The sequence below is a fragment of the Myxocyprinus asiaticus genome, chromosome 31 (genome assembly GCF_019703515.2).
Source record: "Myxocyprinus asiaticus isolate MX2 ecotype Aquarium Trade chromosome 31, UBuf_Myxa_2, whole genome shotgun sequence".
NCBI lineage: Eukaryota > Metazoa > Chordata > Actinopteri > Cypriniformes > Catostomidae > Myxocyprinus > Myxocyprinus asiaticus.
The window spans coordinates 29,715,248-29,731,805 of NC_059374.1; the positions used below are offsets into that span (position 1 = coordinate 29,715,248).

A 16,558-nucleotide genomic window follows, 5' to 3' on the forward strand; every position below is an offset into this window, starting at 1 on the left:
TTGACACTCCCGACCAGTACTTTTCCGAATATATCCAAAATTCAGCGCTTTATACAGGAGTCTACTTGTCCAAATACAGCTCTTTTAATGCAGTGCATACTACTAAGTTAATAATGTATATACCTTAATTAATGTGTTGAAAACATGGGTTGCACTATTTGTCAGCCTGAAAATACCAGGGTGGGCATACTGCCACCTTTAAAAATGTGTTAAAAGCACATTAAAAGAACAGATATGTTGTGTTGGCATGCCAAAAAATTTAATGTAACACAGGTTTCCCATGGTCGTGGAAAACCTAGAAATATCAGGGAATTAAAAATATTATGATTTCCAGGCTTGGAAAATTTATGAAAATGAATATAATCAGAAAAGTCATGGATATTTCCAAAGTGAATATAAATTTTTCTAGTTATATGCTGCTCTGAAATATATTATCATCTAGATTTTGAATAGTGTAAAACTCGCATGCCAGCATGATAACATTCACATGGCTGCAAATGTTTATAGCTAATAAACTGACATTACATTAATAAACTTGACTATCAGACACAAAGAAGTCTGCTTTAAGGATTTCAGTCTTTTAATTCCAAGGCTTGGAACAAATGAAAAACAGCCCAATATTTCTCTACAAAATTATTGGTGAAAATCCTTATCCTTAATAGTAATTTCAAATGACTGGAAATGCCATAGAAATGTCATGGAAATTCATTGGTTTAGAAAGAGTGGAAATTCTGATAACAGCATTTAATATCACCTTTTCAATTGCTGTTTTAATGTACTGTACTTAATTATTTACTGTATCATTATAGGTCTTTGGTGTGTAAGAAATTATTCACAATGTGCATTGTACAGTATCAAAATCCATGCCAATCCAGTTTCAATGGTTTCTGCTGACTGGATATGACTGAAACATACAATATATGTCACAGCAGCTGAAATACACCTTTCTCATATTCAAAGAATTATCATTTCATGCCATAAATTCCTGCATTGTAAAATTATTAATTTTGATACAAAAAGAAAAGACTGGTAATTGGTTTCCTGTAAGTTACCTTACCTTATTTATAGGGGGAAAATTAGATTTCACTGGACAATACATGTAATTTTACTGTAAAATACTGTATTAGTTTTTTTTTGAGGAAAAGTTGTCTTTTAGTTTCATTTCAAGTTATTTTGTTACTCCATATGTAACATTTCTGCTAAAAAATGTCCATAGTTTAAGGAGAAAGAATGTAAAAATGCTACAGTAAAAAGAAAAAAAAAAAAGAAAAAAGAAGTTAATTGGTTAACATGTAGCAACATATACAGTATAATTCACTTAACTTTCTGAAGCTTATGTTCCCAGCATGCACCGGGCTTGATAATTAATAAGCTTGCATAGTTCACTGTTTGCGAGTTGATTTACGCAAATTGTATTGTTGATTTTATTGTTACATTTGGTAACTTCTTGTTTTGTGAAGTCTGAAGTTCATTTTCTACTCAAAATAACCTGTTCATGATCAGAAAAAAGTATCTATTGATTGTCACCATCGTCGTGTTTTGTGTACCAAGTGTTGAGGTCTGCGTGAGCAGCTCTGGATCTTGTTTTTTATCAGCATTAAAGCAAGGTGATATTGTCTAATAGACTACAAAGCATGCATTAAGCTTCCGTATGGAAGCATTAAGCTTCCATGTGGTACATGATTAAGTGTACGTACATTTTTTTTTGAAATGCCAGTATGCTTTTAAAAGCATGGCTTAATTCAGAGATACATTGCTCAAGTAAAATGTGCAAGCAAAAAGTGAGTAAAATGTGTTTGAAACAGAGTATTGCAAAGTAAATATTACTTGAGAAGTTCTAATTAAAGCCACCTAGAATTGTGTGTAGCCTTTACTTGAAAATACGGTCTGTTAATTTTCCTAGGTTTTTTTTAGGTAAACCCCACTCCAAAGACAATACATGTAATTTTACAGTAAAATATTGTAAAAATATATATTTTTTGTATTCCCAGAAGTACCTGCATGACCAATCGCATTTCATTATATTTTATGGAAATAGTTGTATTTCATCTTATGTGTGATATCAATTATGTACACTGGGTTATTATGTTATTGTGGAGGTGAGGGCGAGGTTGAGTGCCCATCTGGGGAGAGAGAAAGCGGTAAGGACATCCACCTAAGATGATTTGTGACAATTACGTTTCTATGTTCACAGTGAGAGTTGGGGGAGATGAAAGACGGCCCAGTCCAGAGAGAGAGGGAGAAATACAGACCAGAGACTATGCGACTGTTTCCAGAATGTTTATATAGAGTGTTGTGCTGAAAGCAGACCTGTCTCAGCACCTACTGGCGGTGGGTGCTGGCTGAGGAGCCCAGCGACGTCGGGCATGTCATCGATCTCGTGGTGCTGGAGCAATTCATCTCCTGACCTACTGAAAGGATCAGCGGAGTGGGTCCAGTGCCACCGCCCGGCGTCGCTGGATGAAGCAGTACAGTTAGCGGAGGATCTCTGTGATCCCTCCACCACCCCCTCCCCTCCTGCCTTGTGACCTATCCCGTTCCCCCGGAAACAGTGAAACAATCCCCCGACTGGTGCCCCGGCCTCGGGGGTGTATTAACCCTCCTGTTTCTCTCTCCCCTGGCTCTACCCATTCTTCCTCTCAGGTGGGGGAAGCTGCTGCCATTAGTTTGGGTGTGAGGTTTGGGCCGGTCTGTTGGAGTTGTGGGGAGCCAGGTCACGTCTGCGAACAGTGCCAGGTGATGGAGGTGGGGATGTTGATCCGGGTCCCAGACACTGCACAGACCGCCCTCGATCAAGCCGGGATGTACCAAATACCCGTGAGTATTGGGGGGATACATACCAAGCTTTGGTGGATTCAGGTTGTAACCAAACCTCCATTCATCAGTGCTTGGTTCAAAATGGGGCATTGAATACAAATAATCGGATGAAGGTGAGGTGTGTGCAAGGGGATATTTACGATTATCCTGCAGTGACCGTCACTATTCTATTTCGGTGTTAAAAGCATAACATTGAGGCTGTGGTTAGTTCCCACCTCACCCATCCACTAATTTTGGGTACTAATTGGCCAACTTTTCCTGAATTGTTAAAAGGGGTGTGTGTGGATGGGTCCTTTAATATAGTGGGATGGTGTGGGGTGTGCAATGTGCTGACTGGGGAGGCGGAGCTGGGGCTGTCAATGTCAGCTCCATGTCAGGATGACGTAAGGGAGGGGGAAGCCTCGACTTCCCCAACCCTTAGGGGAATTCCTGCTGGGGATTTTCCTCTGGAGCAGATGCAAAATAATTATAATTTTCTTTATCACACATTATACATTTGCACATATACAGTGAAATTCTTCTTTTCACATAACCCAGCTAGGCTGGGGTCAGAGTGCAGGGTCAGCCATGAAACAGCGCCCCTGGAGCAGGTAGGTTCAAGGGCCTTGCTCAAGGGCCCAACAGTGGCATCTTGGCGGTGCTGGGGCTTGAACCCCCGACCTTCTGATCAGTAACCCAGAGCCTTAACCGCTGAGCTACCACTGCCTACCAGTACGGGACTCTTAAGCACGCATTTGACCAAGTGAAAGTAGTTGATGTTCAACACCTTCAGCTGCGCATTGCACTCACATATCCGTATTTCTCAATTATAAATGACCGGTTGTATCCAGTGACGCAAGATGCTCAGACAAAAGAAGATACAACCCAGTTGTTAGTACCAAGGAGCCGTTGGGAAATGTTGTTCCAGGCGGTTCATCATAGTCCGATGGCGGGTCATTTGGGACAGGGGGAAAACACTAAATCATCTCATGGCCCGTTTATGTTGGCCGGGCATTCGCAGGGATGTTAGCAGGTGGTGTGCGACATGCCATGAATGTCAGCTGGTGAATCTGCTGGCCACTACAAAAGCACCATTGCGCCCTGTTCCCTTTGACAGAGTTGGCATGGACCTTGTCGGGCCATTAGAATTGTCGGCACGCGGGCATCACTTTGTGTTGGTTCTGGTGGACTTGCGTGTTGATGTGATATCCGGAAGCAGTGCCTCTTCGCAACATCTCAGCACGTAGTGTTATGGAGGCACTCTTCAGAATAATCTCCCAAGTGGGGATTCCGAAAGAAATCCTCATTGATCGGGGCACTACTTTCATGTCATGTACACTATGCGAACTATACAAATTATTAGGTATTAAATCGATTCGGACAAGTGTGTACCATCCACAAATGGATGGCTTGGTCGAATGATTTAATAGACCTTAAAAAATATGATTCGTAAGTTTGTGCACGAAGATGCTCAGAATTGGGATAAGTGGCTCGAACCCCTGTTATTTGCAGTGCGAGAGGTCCCGCAAGCCTCCACGGGTTTTCCCCATTTGAATTATTATATGGGTTTAAGCCCTGTGGCGTGTTAGACGCCATGAAGGACAATTGCTTCACAAAGCAAAAATGAAATTCAATACGTTTTTGACCTGAGAGAAAAACTCCACACATGGTGGTGTCTATCACAGGATAATTTGCTACAGGCTCAAGTACGTCAGTCCCGGCTGTATAACAGGGGAGCTCAGCTACGGGAGTTTGCACAGGGAGATGAAGTACTTGTATTACTACCCACATCAAGCTCTAAATTACTTGCAAATTGGCAAGGGTGAGATCACATGGCGAGTTAGGGAAGTCAGCTATGTCAGTTCACTGACAGACCCTTGTGGAGACCACCTCTCACCGTCACAAAGTACGGAGGTTACCAGATTGCAAAAAAGTTTCTCTGACATATTCTGCCTCTCCCCGGCCGCACTAACCTCATATTCAATGCCTCGTATTGATGAACTACTTGATCGGTTGGGCATGGCTCGCTTTTATTCGACACTGGACTTAACAAAGGGTTATTGACAGATCCCCTTAATGCCGATGTCCTGTGAGAAAACGGCCTTCTCCACACCGTTTGGATTACACCAATTTGTGACCCATTCGGTTTGTTTGGGGCCCCGGCTACATTTCAACATCTGATGGCAGAGTCCTCAGACCGCACGCTGCATATGCTGCTGCTTATTTGGATGATATCATTACTTACAGTAATGATTGGCAGCGGCACATGCAGCATCTGGGGGCCATTCTGAGGTCGCAGGCAACGAGTGGGGCTCACAGCAATCCCGAAGAAGTGCGCAATTGGATGGGTGGAGGTACGGTATCTGGGGTTCCACTTGGGGCATGGGCAGGTGCGACCCCAAATTGATAAAACCACAGTGATTGCAACCAAAAAGGAGGTGAGACAGTTCTTGGGGCTGGCTGGCTATTATTGAAGGTTTGTGCCTAATTATTTGGGCGTTACCAGCATGCTGACTGATCTCACTAAAAAGGGAGCTCCAGACCCGGTCCAGTGTACGGAGCTGTGCCAACGGGCTTTCACACATGTAAAAGCTGCACTTTGTGGTGGGCCGCTTCTGCATTCCCCTGATTGCTCTCTCCCTTTTGTTTTGCAGATGGATGCATCGAACAGGGGGCTGGGTGCTGTTCTGTCCCAAGTGGTGGAGGGGGAGGAGCACCCACCATAGAGATGGAGTGCTTGGCCATCAAGTGTGCGGTCCTCGCTCTCCGCTACTATTTGTTGGGACGAGCATTCACACTCTGTTCGGACCATGCCCCGCTCCAATTGCTCCACCTCATGAAGGATGCCAACGCCCAGATCACCCGTTGGTATCTGGCACTCCAGCCATTTAAGTTTGAGGTGGCCCACAGACCGGGGGCACAGATGGCTGTCGAGGACTTCCTCTCCAGAAAAGGGGAGGGGGGGGGGAGGCAGTCAGGACGGTTCCCCCGGCCTGAGTTGGGCAGTGGGGGTATGAGGAGGTGAGGGTGTGGTCGATCGCCCGTCTCGGGAGAGAGAAAGCAGTAAGGTCATCCACCTGAGATGAACTGTGACTAATTACCATTTCTATGTTCACAGTGAGAGTTGGGGGAGATAAAAGACGGCCCAGTCGAGAGAGATAGGGAGAAATACAGACCAGAGACTATGTGTCTGTTACCAGAGTGTTTATATAGCATGTTGTGCTGAAAAGCAGACCTGTCTCATCTTTTATGCTGCAAAGCAGACTTTTGGTTGAGTGTGAAGCTGCAAAGCGATTTTCTATTATTTTTGTTAATAAAACTCTGACTCACGTGGACTGTGAAAACCGGCTCTCACTTCCTCCTTTGATCCAAATACGAACCTTTGCTACAGTTATATTTTATGTAGTTTATTAGTTAATGCTATTGCATAATTTTCATGCCACTTGTGGTACTGTGATGGTGTTTTGTGTTTGTGTGAGTGACTGAGCACTGTCTCTACATGTGTATTGGTCATTGCCCCTGGAAGGACCACTCTTGATGAACATTACATCATTATGTGACCTTTTGTTGTTACTACAGTGTTTAACAATATTATTAAATGAAAAGCAGATTTTTTAAGCTCCAGAAAGTTGGTACATTAAGTTTATATAATTTAATAATATAAACGGTTGTGATCCGTAAAATATACAGGCACAAAAATGGCATCACATTATGCCTGAAACATGGTCATTGTATTTTTCATGATGAATTATTGACAACCACAGCTGCCGACATTTTACCGTAAATGTAACAACTTTTTTTTCCTTATTTTCTTTACAGGTTGTGTTTTGCTTAAGCAAGCATTTTAATGACTTTTTAATACGTATCAGTATTAATATATATTTAATATATCTGACTAAGTTCCTGATATGGATGGGTTTGTGGCCTTTCAGTTAACATTTAATATTTTATGTGAGTGCAGCACTCCAGCTACTTGGAAACAAGCTTTAGTTCATCACTCCAGGATGCCTTTCTGCCTTCCTTTGTTTGACATTAACCTCAACTATGAAAAGACATGACTGGACATGATGGGGTCACCCCATTTCCTTTTCTTCTTGTGAACATCCCTCCATTAAAACTTAATGTCTTATCCACCCCTCCATTTGTCTTATCCACTTCTCATTGTATTTCAGTGAAAGTTAGATAATTCTCTTGGCAGATACAAAACAACTTGCATATGGCTTGTTGTAACGATTAATTTGTAGATGCTATTTTCTAAAATGAAGTCAACAAGTGCTTTAAATCAAGTTCACCAAAAAATTTAAATTCTGTCATAATTTACTCATTCTGATGTCATTTCAACCCTGTATGACTTTCTTTTGTAGACCTCAAAAGGAGATGTTAGGCAGAATGTTAAGTATTAAGTATTCATTGCCACTGGATCTTTTTTCCATAAAATGAAAGTGAATAGTGACTGAGGCTGTCATTCTGCATTACATATTATATTTCACGAAAGAAAGTAAGTCATACAAATTTGGAACAACATGAGAGTGGGTAGCCTAAATGATAACTGTACTTTCATTTTTGGATGAACTATCCCCTTAACAACAAGCTGCCATTGGGTGTGTAGAAGTTACAATAGAAGGGGAAAGTGTTAGGTTAGCTTTTGTTTTTAGGCATTGTCAGACCAAAGGATGTTTTTTACAGTATGTAATCTTAGAACTATACAGTATGTAAAGGTGTGTACTAAGCTTGCACCGAAACTAAATGAATGAGTCAGCGGTTCTAATTAGTGTTTGTATAACCCCGATTTTACTCCACTATGTAAGCTTTAGCAAAGCTCAAAAAACCCCAAACGGAGGTGGTCGGCCCCTTCTTATGAGTTACAATATAAGCATACAGTGTAGTTTGGTTCAGGCTGGTACCACTGATTAGGTGCCAACAAGGGGCATAAACATCATTGTCAGTCTTGAGAGCTGTATGTTGAGGTGGCATGAATTTAAAGGTGGGATTAAGGTTTTTAGGTTACCCATGCATGACAGAGTAAGCACCACTGCATTGCTGCATTACGCTTTTAGTACTTCTAAACAGATCTATGTGTGTGTGTGAGCGTTAAAGGAAGAGTGCAACCCAACAATGAAAAGTCTGTCATCATTAACTCACCCTCGTGTTATTCCAATCCTGTACGACTCTCTTTTTTCCATGGAACAGGGTGAGTAAAGGTGGGGTGAGTAAAAGAAGACACATTTTTTGTTTTTGTTTGAACATTCTCTTTCAGGCATGCTATGGATGGAAACTGAATTTTGTCTAGCAGTAGGTAAAACACAAACCAGTTTGCAAAATACATGCTTTCCAGTATAACAGTTTTGTCACCCACAAAAAATTAGATTTTGAAAGGGCCCTACCCATGCATACAGTGAACTGTTGACTATTCTCTCAATACACAAGTGAGTCAGTAAGAAAGTTTTCATTAACTGCTAGGACATCTACCACTCATAACTCAGGCAAAAGGACTAATCACCTTGTTACACACACACTGCCAAGGAGGAAGTTGCAAAAGGACACAATCGTTACATTTTCAGCCTTTTGAATGTCTGTTTTTATACACCTGTCAAGAGTTCTTTGTGCATGTGGCAGCGTCACCCTGGCGATGGTAAACAAACAGAGCCGCCAAGCAATAACTGGAAACACCTGAACACCTGCTTGTCTTGATTTCCAATTCTAACTCTTGCCAAAAGTTTTTATTTTTTTTGGCAAAGTGGGATACTTCATAGTTCTCCACCTTCACATAGAATCTTCAGCTATAGTTGATCTGGGATCAGCTATCCCCCTTTCAAAAGCAAATATTAAAATAATTAATCTCTCAATTCTCCAATGTCTCCAAAGCCCTATCAGTGCTCCACTTTTTTCTATAAGGTGAAAAAGAAGTGTTAAATGAGCATAAGAACCGCAAGCTCTCTTCCAAGCTACCTCTCTCCTGCATTGGCAAACTCATTGAGCACAAAGGTAAAGTGTGTTTTGTATCCACATTAGATCTAATGATCTAGTGCCCTTGTCCATTATAAAAAGCTGCTTTTCCGTAATCAGGTCGAATGGTTTTGAGCACGGTCAGTAATGGTACAAGTAGAATGGTTTGATTCCAAACTGTTCACCACACAACAGATTTACCAGTATGGTTAGCTAACTTTACTCAGGACAGAGAAATGCTCTGGTGGAACAGCTTCAGTGATGTGGGGACAAGCACTACACAGATGCCTTTAATTGTTGCTCACTGTTACCATGTCAACAAATGCGTCTCCCGCTGAAAGCTCTTAAATGCGCTCCTCCGGTTGGGCCCCATGGGAGTTGGAGGCCCTTGGGCTTCAGCCCGTATAAGCCCCTGTGTTAATGCACTCCTGCCCATCAGACGTCTTTGCATCAATTCAAATGTGTTTACCTTTTCTGTGGTTCTACTGAAAGTGTGTTGTGTGAGCAGCCTCAGAGAGATGGGTTTTTTGGTCCTATGGAAACCAGGAAGTAATCACATTCACATAATCAATAATGAGTGCGATTCGGTGGTAGGATTACAGTGAGATTAATTCTATAAAATATAGAATATTGGGGGGGGGGTCACTCCAAAGGGGAAGACACCGCGGAGACCACACCCTGCCCGAGGGGGAGGAAATTGTGTGGAAATACGTCACATGGTCTTACCGAGTCTTGTCAGCAGTGTCTCATGTGGAGAAGCCCCGTGGTAGGTCCTACCTGGGGGGGAGGAGCTCTACAAACACAGTGGCCGGGGGCAGAGGGGCCTCTGCCCAAGGAAGACACAGGTTCACCAATGGGGAGATACATCACACGGGGTTACATATGGGCAACCAGCGCATGTGGAGTACCTACCCCAGTACAGGGCCAAGTTAGCACACTTACTGGGCCGGCAACGAGTTTCTCCGCAAACTCACCTGCCACAGGGCTAAGGAGGAATGACATCCAGGGTCCACAACTTCGTGAACATGACTGGAGGTAAAAAGCGCACGTCTTCGCCTCTGGGAGGGGAAACCTGAGCACCTCTGCTATATATTCTTTTTTTCTACAAGACCTGACAAGAAAGGTTCTAGTCAAGAGAGTAGAATGGAGGATAGCCGTGGAAAAATTTATTTCAAGAAACAGGATTAGGACTGTTCTTTCTGAAGAAGAATGAGCATCTAGTCAAAGTCTGCTGAAAGCTGTCCCCCCACAGATAAATTATTTTGATAAGAAAGCCCAGGCAATCAAGTGGGCAGTGTTGGGGCTGTGCTGGCCTGTGGGGTGTTGCACTCATCACAGAGCACACTCCACTCCAGTGGATGAACCACCTGTAAAACTTTGCTCTAATACATCAAAAGAAGACAGCCAATGGGAATGCTGATGGGCTGGTATGGGTGAACACTGAGCCCATTTACATGCACACCAATACACTGATTACTCTTTAAAATCAGCTCATTTAAAAAATCTGATAAGGCAAGAAATCCGTGTTTACATGACATTTAAAATAATCACGTTATTCTCTACTTACCAGATGTGGTTGTTTAATATTTCAGTTCAAAAGTATTGGCATTAATCCACCCCTATGCTGATATAGCAGCTTCCAGTCCTTATTCCACTAAATGTTGGAATCCTGCAGGGATTTTCTCCCATTCAGATACAAAAGTATCAGTGAGGTCAAGCACTTACTCTGGTAGATGCATTCAAATTCATCTTAAAGGTGTTCAGTGGGATTGTGGTTTGTGCAGACCAGTCAAGTTCTTCCACACCAAGCTCAGTAAGCCATTTCTTTGTGGACCTTATTTTGTTAACAGGAGCATTGTCATGCTGGGACAGAAAGTGCCTTCCAAGAAAGTTGTTGCCACAAAGTTGGAAGCAGCTTCTCTAGAATGTTAATGTATTATTTGATTTCAGTGAAATTACTGGAATTATCACACCTGTTATTTAGAAGAACGTGTCCATATACTTTTGTTCATATGGTTTCTAAGTCACAAATGATCAAATACAAAAGAAGTGGGTTGCTTGTCTTTCTCAGAGCTGCATGGCCCTTTAGAATAATCTACAATTACAACACCAAACTTTGTTTGACATATCATCAAAGATAAAAATGGGTCCGTTCTGACATTTCCCAACAGATGTTAACAGCCCTATGGGGGTGTCATGGAATGGATGATAAAACCTAAACTTTGGAGTAAATGTTATGAAAGCAGGTTGCAGGATCACTAGAAGGAATATTTTCAAAGGCTTTGATTAAATTAGAGAGAGAAAAAAATTACAATGTTTTCTATTGTCCACCTCTGTCAGTGTGGATTCTGGTGATTAGTCTGGGTTCTAGGCATAATAGTGCCAGATACTGAGGTAATGGGAATTAAGAATGCAGTAAATCTCCACTGGCAAACAAGACTAGTCAGATCAACTCACAGACTCATGGATGTGTTCCAGAAAGGAGCTTAGCTTAAATTGAGCGCTGAATTCCTCTTGGAAGATGTTTGCAAATGAGCAAATCTCAGTTTGACCAAATGTTTTCTGTTATCACACTAGTATTTTGTAATTTTATATCATTTATGACACTGTGGGTTGTTTACTGTATGTGAATCATTATGTTTTCAACTCAATCACTCAACAAGTGTGTGTGTGTGTGTAGTGGTTTGCTAGGAGTTGCTGTATGTAAAAACATACAAGAATAAAACCAAATGCCTTTATTTAGCTTAATGTACTGTAGAGGTCAGGATCAATAATTTTGTAAAGGTAACATTTTATTCATAGATTGGAATTTTTAATACAAATCAGGGTTCTTCAAATGGTGTGCACTAATTTTTGTTTGATTGCAAACTAATGTTTGTGAAAAAATGTAAACGTGTTAAAAAAAAAGTAAACTTCAACCAAAACATCTCAGTTACTGATGTAACCTTGATTCTCTGAAAGTAGGGAAAGAGACGCTGCTTCAGTAGCTGATGCTGTGGGAGCTCCTCCTAGGGATGGTGACCTTGAAACCCTATACCATCATACTAATTTAATTTGCAAGTGATGCTTGGCACTCCACCCTATGTATGCATCACTGCAGGCATATAAGCCAGAGCCCAGCACCACACCATCAGGATTTTCCAACTGATGGAAGGAGAGCGCATCTCTCGGTCCCTAAACAGTGAAAAATCAGTAGTGCAGCACAGCTACAAAGCGTTCCCTACATTCCGAAAACCTAGGTTACATCAGTAACCAAGACGTTCCCTTTCAAGTCAGTAACTTTGACAACTTTGACTTCATATTGAAAAATAAGAAGGAAAGTAGAGTAACAATAAACCATACAGCTTGATGCCAAGACAGAGACACTTGGTAGTGGTCCAATGTCAAGAGTTGATGACTGAAAAGGCATCAAGGTCCCCAACACATCTGACTAATGCCAATGTGAGTAGCAGTACAGTCTTCAAAGAGAGTATGCGTAAGCTTACCGCTTCTAGTGGCTCAAACAGTAACCTGTAAGTGTGTTTAACACCAGTGCTAAGTCCCAGAATGGGATGGGAGCAGGGCAAAATGGTCTTAGCCGTCTCATACCATGCAGAAATCTGCTGATCCCCCTGGTGTTTGTTTACAGATAAGCCCGCAGGGGTCATGAGTGGTCATTATGGCAGTAACGCAAACTCGCGAGCGTGGATGGAGTGAGTCCTGCATCCAAATGCTCTTGCTGAAAAAAGACCTCGTCTGCATAGGGCAATGTGTTAGGTCCTCACCTCAGGTGGAACACCAATTGGCCAAAAGTCGCCATGTTAAGGCATATACAGCTGCCTTGTTGAGGGAGCCCTGGCATGTCGTATAGTGCCTAGCACCGGTTGTGACAACACACTTATTTTAGATGAGCCCAGTTCAGAGTCCAGACATACAATCTCCACAGATCTGGCTGAGGATGCCAGATCGTGCCTCGAGCTTGCAAGAGCAGATTCGTTCTCATAGGATTTTCCCAGGGGGAAGCATTCAACAACTTTACCACCTATGGAACCAGTGGCTGTTGGGCCATTTTGGAGCAACTAGTATCACTGTTTCCTTGTCTTCCTGTATCTTGCACAGTAATTGATGTTGCAAGCATACAGGGGGAAATGCATATTTGCGTTTCGTTGGTCATCTGTGAACTAAGGCATTCAAGCCTAGTAGAGTTTGTGTCATGGAGTACTAGAGGGGACAATGCATGGTCTACAGAGAGGCGAACAAGTCCACTTTGGATTCCCCAAATACCTCCCAGATCCTCTGAGGGTGGAGTCTCCATTCTCCCATCCTGGCACCCTGACATGAGAGTAAATCTGCTCCGCTGTTCAGGTGGCATGCAATGAACATATTGATAGGAGACATGTCTTGCTACAGAGGAGAATTTGGCTTGCCAGGTTAGGCATTTATACGCCACAACTGCAGTGCTGTCCATGCGAATCAGAACATGAAACCTTTGACGTCTGACCGAAAAGCTGTCAGAGACAAGAGGGCTGCAAGTAGTTTCAGGCAATTTACGTGCCACACAGTTTGTGCACCTTTCTGGGTTATTGCTCACTTTTATGAACATATTTGAGATCTTGGTGGCTGGAATGCCAATTGTCCCGATTCCCATCCCTAGAGGAAAATATTTAAGTGCCTCACCTGAGCACATACACATCTCGCTAATGAACCAGTGATACTGTACAGCATCCCCTTCATCTCCACTGACTGTGATCGGATCATGCACACCTATTGTGTTGCACAGATTGTTCAGGCGAAGCCACGTAATATTGAGAAAAGGAGGCATGCAAAGCTTGAGCTGGCAAAAAAAAAAACCCTCCTAGAATTTCCACACTCTGCATCCTATCTTATCACGTCTCACTCATACGGTCCCTCATGAGCTGCAGAGGTGCACGCGGGAGGAGAGGGAAGCAGCTTTGTCTTTCCGAACAAAAGGGACTTTCTAGAGCCAAGCGTCATGAGTTACTTGTGCTCACATTGAGCAATCGGTATCAACAAGCACTCTTAGAAAACAGCGCTCATGCTTGTCAGACAGAGAGATAAATTGCTTTTTTTCTTGTGGAAATATTAGCAAAAATGCCACCTGCAACTCAAAGCAAAAAGCTGTTTAATTTCTTTCAATGAAAGAGAACACACAATGCAAACAATGCAATAACACAGGACATGCTTTTATTTGTTGGAGCACACAGGGAGAAAAAGGAGTTCTCTTCTCTGACCAAGTGCAAATTAGAACAGCGAAGTGTTGGTTTAGGGTTCCAGAGATGTCTACACGACCCTGAAAGAGGAAAATTCTGATGATGTGTCACTGGGCTCCGGCTTATAGGCCTGTGATGATGCAGAGTGCCAAGCGTCGCCAGCCAATCATATTGGCGAGATGGTATAGTGTTTTCAAGGTCACCACCCCATGGAGGAGCTCCCACAGCATCAGTTACTGACTTGAAAGGGAAATAAAGTTTAGAATCTAAGCATAGCTATACAGTAGAAGTTTCAGTGTCTCTTCCACATTAAATTGTACAAATATATGACTCTGTACATCAAAAAGGATTATTTGGATTTCTTTGCAATGTAAATAATATTATTATAGGCCAGCCTTAAAATGCAACACTTTTTTGACACTGTGACATTTTTTTACATAAGATGTAACAGGAGGTCCATGTTCAGTCTGATATATTAACCTGATATAAATTATGTGAATCATTCCTTTTCCACTTCACCTACAGCTAACAAACTGACTTGAAAGTTGTCTCTTACAATAATTACATGAGCATTTATTTAATGTTATGTCATAATGGTGAGTTAAAACATAACATGCAACATGACACAACATGTTACAGGATTTCCACTCTATCTTAAATGTTGAACAATTTTTGTTGATTTACCAGTGTTTCAAATAGCAAGTTCAACATAATTTTACACAGGATGTAAATTCTCTCCTGCGAACACACACAAAGAGTCACTCTTTGTCTTTCTGGGTACCATCTATAGAGTGTATTTTTGGCCACCATGCTTGCCTGGAACCCTGCCAGATGGAGAGTATAAACCTCTCATGGATCAGTGAGAAAGTCCTCCGCAGTTTTAATTTGTCTACTTTATTAGCCAGCTCTGCACACACACAAACCTTGTGCTTACAGTTTCAAATTAAATGAAAGCTTTGTTATTGCTATTCCATTACATGCATCTGTAAGTATCAACTCCTACTGTAAAATGTAAAATATTTTAATTGCTGAAGAGCCATTTCATGCATTTCTGTGAAACATATTCATAAACCAAACGTTTCTTTAGTCTCTGTGCTGTCAGAATACAGTATGATGCCATAGTCAGCTGTGAAAATACATTTACAACCTATTCTAACAATTTGTGATGTGTTTGTGATTACTCAGTGCAGTGTGTAATCTAATTATTTGTCAGCACTGAAGTACTGGACAGAATAATTAATTAAAACTTAATTGTTCTGTTTTGTTAAAATAGTTTTGTGACTTTTAGTCCATGTCCACAAGCTTTGAATCCATCTAAATCCTAGTGTACTCCTGAAAGTAAAACATTTAGCAAATATACTATACATAATTAAAATGTAAATGTTTTCATTCTCATTATCAACAACAGTTTACACACAGTGTAGCCATGTAATTAACTTGGCTTGTGTTACTTGCTTCATATTGGTTTACTGAATCTGGAGATACTGTAAAAATGAAGTAGTAGTCACTAGTCAGATAAAGGTCAGGGCACATTGCCCATTCAAAAATTTCTTCAGCAGTGCTATAATACATACCTCTGTTTGATTACCCTTATGCTGACATCCCTGACTTTGGATAAAAGTACTTAGCTACAGCAACAGTTGCCAAGTGGATTTAGGTCTTTTGGGAATCAATGCAAATTTATTCCACTCAATTGTGCCATGAAAGGGGGTATTTGCAGTTAAACTAAACATATTCAGTGTCTAATGCATGAGTGGAACTAGGATATGACAAATAAAAAAATCTGCCCTATCTCAGGCCCTTCCTCCAAACTGGCAACTTAAAATGTAATTTTGTCAGTTGGACATATTGGACATAATGTATCTTGAAGTTGCAGGATGGTTTCGCCTTACCATAATACAAGCCTTCAAGGGACGTTTTTGCTCAAGCTTTAAATGGATACCTATGAAATGTAATTTTTAAATTCTTCTTCTTCTTCTTTTTTATTATCATAAATCAATAATTGATGTAATCTTCATGATCTACTAAACAATAAACATGATTTCTAAAAGAATATCTACTACGTTGATTTACAACACAGGCTAATGTTTTAAGGTTGTAAAATATACAGTAATGCAGTTTTAATACATCACAGACATTATCAATTATTTTCAATTAATGGATCACAAGTCAGTTTCAGGAAAGACTAGATGGAACTAGAAAAGCACTTTTCTGGAGTTCTTTTTGGAATTATGTCCTTATAAGGCTAGACTTCAATCTAAAAATTAATATCTCCTTGTAGCTTAAAAGAAAGTTTGCACTTTCTTAGTTCCTAAAAATCAAATAAAGTTAAATCTGATTACATTTATTTTGTATAGCATTTTTCACAATACATACCGCAGTGTTCCAAAGCAGCTTTACAAAGAATAAGGATGCAGGCAGTGTATGACACTGTGCGCTAATCTGTGAGGTTTGACTAACATTCTTAAGCATACACCAACAACTGCCTGTATAAATGTATTTTTAATATATTCATAGGCAAAACACTGCAATGGGAAAATATTTGCTATAGTTGTGTCACACATGTCATTGACACCTGAATGCTCCACTGAATTCCATTATCCCAT

The 16,558-nt window shown here is 41.2% G+C and overlaps 1 long non-coding RNA gene across 4 annotated transcripts in view; it reads right to left on the reverse strand.

The window, feature by feature from the left end:
* Nucleotides 1-13,918: 13,918 nt before the first annotated feature.
* Nucleotides 13,919-16,558, reverse strand: part of LOC127422406 (uncharacterized) — a 29,113-nt gene continuing 26,473 nt past the window's right edge. For all 4 annotated transcript variants that reach the window (XR_007894160.1, XR_007894161.1, XR_007894158.1 and 1 more), the window contains one exon: nt 13,919-14,192. This is a non-coding gene — a long non-coding RNA (uncharacterized LOC127422406). The remainder of the gene's footprint in view (nt 14,193-16,558) is intronic.